This window comes from Bison bison, unplaced genomic scaffold, assembly GCF_000754665.1.
Source record: "Bison bison bison isolate TAMUID 2011002044 unplaced genomic scaffold, Bison_UMD1.0 scf7180017864331, whole genome shotgun sequence".
Classification (NCBI taxonomy): Eukaryota; Metazoa; Chordata; class Mammalia; order Artiodactyla; family Bovidae; genus Bison; species Bison bison.
In genome coordinates, this window is record NW_011494903.1 from 950,629 (window position 1) to 954,788 (window position 4,160).

Sequence of the window (4,160 nt, forward strand, 5' to 3'; positions counted from 1 at the left end):
AAAGAAACAAAAGACCTATATATAGAAAACTATAAAACACTGATGAAAGAAATCAAAGATGACACAAATACATGGAGAAATATACTATGTTCACGGATTAGAAGAATCAATATAGTGAAAATGAGTATATTACCCAGGGCAATCTATAGATTCAATGCAATCCCTATCAAGCTACCAACAGTATTTTTCAGAGAACTAGAACAAATAATTTCACAATTTGTATGGAAATACAAAAAAACCTCGAAAAGCCAAAGCAATTTTGAGAAAGAAGAATGGAACTAGAGGAATCAACCTGCCTGACTTCAGACTACACTACAAAGCTATATGACAGTATGGTATTGGCAAAAAGACAGAAATACAGAGCAGGAGACAAAACAGAAAGCCCAGAGATAAGTCCACAAACCTATGGACACCTTATCTTTGACAAAGGAGGCAAAAACATACAATGGAGAAAAGACAATCTCTCTAACAGGTGGTGCTGCGAAAACTGGTCAACCACCTGTAAAAGAATGAAACTAGAACACTTTTTAACACCATACACAAAAATAAACTCAAAATGGATTAAAGATCTAAATGTAAGACCAGAAACTATATAACTCCTAGAGAAAAACATAGGCAAAACTCTCTCTGACATAAACCACAGCAAGATCTCTTCCAGAGGATCTTCACAGCAAGACCCACCTCCCAGAGTAATGCAAATAAAAGCAAAAAAAATAAATGGGACCTAATTAAAAGCTTTTGCACAACAAAGGAAACTATAAGCAAGGTGAAAAGACAGCCTTCAGAGTGGGAGAAAATAATAGCAAATGAAGCAACTGACAAAGAATTAATCTCAAAAATATATAAACAGCTCATGTGGCTCAATACCAGAAAAATAAATGACCCAATCAAAAAATGGGCCAAAGAACTAAACAGACATTTCTCCAAAGAAGACATACAGATGGCTAACAAACACATGAAAAGATGCTTAACATCACTCATTATCAGAGAAAGGCAAATCAAAACCATGATGAGGTACCATCTCATACTGATCAGAATGGCTGCTATCAAAAAGTCCAGAAACAATAAATGCTGGAGAGGATGCAGAAAAAAGGGAACCCTCTTACTGTTGGTGGGAATGCAAACAAGTACAGCAACTATGGAGAACAGTGTGGAGGTTCCTTAAAAAACTGAAAATAGAACTGCCTTATGACCCAGCAATCTTAATGCTGGGCATACACACCAAGGAAACCAGAATTGAAAGAGACATGTGTACCCCAGTGTTCACTGAAGCACTGTTTACAATAGCTAGGACATGGAAGCAACCTAGATGTCCATTGCCAGATGAATGGAGAAGAAAGTTGTGATACATATACACAATGGACTATTACTCATATATTAAAAAGAACACATTTGAATCAGTTCTAAAGAGGTGGATGAAACTGGAGCCTGTTATACAGAGTGAAGTAAGTCAGAAAGAAAAACACCAATACAGTATATTAACACATATATATGGAATTTGGGAGAAGGCAGTGGTACCCCACTCCAGTACTCTTGCCTGGAGAATCCCATGGACGGAGGAGCCTGGTAGGCTGCAGTCCATGGGGTCGCGAAGAATCGGACACGACTGAGCGACTTCACTTTCACTTTTCACTTTCATGCATTGGAGAAGGAAATGGCAACCCACTCCAGTGTTCTTGCCTGGAGAATCCCAAGGACGGGGGAGCCTGGTGGGCTGCCGTCTCTGGGGTCACACAGAGTCGGACACGACTGAAGTGACTTAGCATAGCATTAGCATATGGAATTTAGAAAGATGGTAATGACAACCCTATATGCTAGACAGCAAAAGAGACACAGATATAAATAACAGACTTTTGGACTCTGGGGGGGAAGGTAAGGGTGGGATGATTTGAGAGAATGGCATTGAAACATATATATTACCATATGTGAAAGAGATCACCAGTCCAAGTTTGATGCATGAAACAGGGTACTCAAAGCTGGTACACTGGGATGGCCCAGAGGGATGGGATGCAGTGGGAGGTGGGAGGGCAGTTTGAGATAGGGGACACATGTACATCCCTGGCTGATTCATGTCAATGTATGGCAAAAAAACACCATAGTATTGTGAGGTAATTAGCCTCCAATTAAAATAAATTAATTAATTTTAAAAATAAAATGTAAATATCTTAACAAATACTTAACTGCTAAAAAATGCTGATCATCATCTGCTGCTGCTGCTAAGTCGCTTCAGTCATGTCCAACTCTGTGCGACTCCAGAGACGGCAGCCCACCAGGCTCCTCCGTCCATGGGATTTTCCAGGCCAAGAGTACTGGAGTCGGGTGCCACTGCCTTCTCCAGATCATCATCTGAGCTATCAGCAAGTCAGAGTGGTAACATCAAAGACCACTGATCATAGATCACCATAACAAATACAGTAAAAAGAAAAAGCTTGAAATATTGTAAGAATTATCAAAATGTGACAGCGATATTAAGTGAGCAAATGTTGCTGGAAAAATGGTGCTGATAGACATGTTCAGTGCAGGGTTGCCACAAAACTTCAATTTGTAAAATACACAGTTATCTATGAAATGTAATAAAGCAAAGTACAATAAAATGAGGTATGCCTATATCTTGAAAAGAATAAAAGATTACTTTTATTATTTAAAAATTTTTTTCTTCTTTTAATTTCTTTTTAATACATATGACTGTTTCATCAAAAATTGATAACACTGTCTTCTGGAATTTACAATATATGTAAGTGCAATACTTCAATGCATGCATACTCAAAGAACTGCTCAGTCATCTTCAACTCTTTGCAACCCCATGTGTATGTGCGTGCTCAGTCACTCAGTAGTGTCTGACTCTTCACAACCGCATGGACTGTAGCCCGTCAGGCTCCTCTATGGAATTTTCTGGGCAAGAACACTTCAGTGGGTTATCATTTCCTTTTCCCGGGGGTCTTCCCGACCTAGGGATGGAACCTGTCTCTTGCACCTCCTGCACTGGCAGAAGGTTTCTTTACTACTGTGCCTCAAGCATACAATGACCTAAATTTGTACCTTAATAATATAAAAAAAAAAAAATTGAAGTTTTATAATTTAAAAAGCAGAAAAATAGAGATTAGAGCATAAATCAATGAAACAGAATATAGAATAAATTAGTAAGACCAAAAGCTGGCTCTTTGAGAATAATAAAATCAATAAAACTCTAGCCAGATTGATCACGAAGAAAAAAAGAAAATACATTACCAACATCAGCAAAGAATGAGGTAACATGTGCTTAGTCACTCAGTCATGCCCAACTCTCTGCGACCCATGGACTGTAGCCTGCCAGGCTCCTTTGTCTATGGGGATTCTCCACGCAAGAATAACTGAGTGGGTTGCCATGCCCTCCTCTAGGGGATCTTCCCAACACAGGGATTGAATCCAGGTCTCCTGCATTGCAGGCAGATTCTTTACCATCTGAGCCACCTAACTACACATAATTAAAAGTGGAGAGGATGTATTTTTGGCATAATAGCATGAAGAATATCATGTGATGGTTCCCCAGAAAAACTGGAGAAAATTAATTTTAAAAAATCATTAAAATCTAAGGGTACACAGCACACACAAAAAAACAACAACAACCCAGTAAGAACAGTAAGAGTATGTGGGATTTGAACCAAGACATCCCTCCTTCAGCTCAGAAAGACAGAAACTCCATTCTAGATCAAGGCAGTCAAGGAAACAGCACTCTCTCCCCAAGTCAGAGGGCTTCCTTTCTAGGAAAAGCAGGATGTCAGCATTTCTCACTCTTCCCCCAACTACAAATGCTCAAGTTAAGGGATAAGTAAGTGCACCCAAGATGTGAGAGCTCCTTTCTTCAGAATGGCACCCACTTGTAGGACGGAGGCTGTTTCTTGGGTGCAGCACCACTGAGAATATAATGCTCTTTTTAACTGTAATTTTTAAATCCCTCAATTCCACTGAGATAGGAGGATTGTTTCCTCTGCAAAGTGGAAGCAATTAGTGAGTAGGAGGTCATATGATCATGAATGTCTCTGGAATATTTTCTTCATGAGCAAGGAAAAAAATCTGGCTTTAGCACTTCATGAGCTTTCAGGTTATTTGAAAACAGCAAGAATTTCCAGTTATTTTCACTGAATTAGTATTGAATAAGACAAAAGAACACTGGAGTGGGT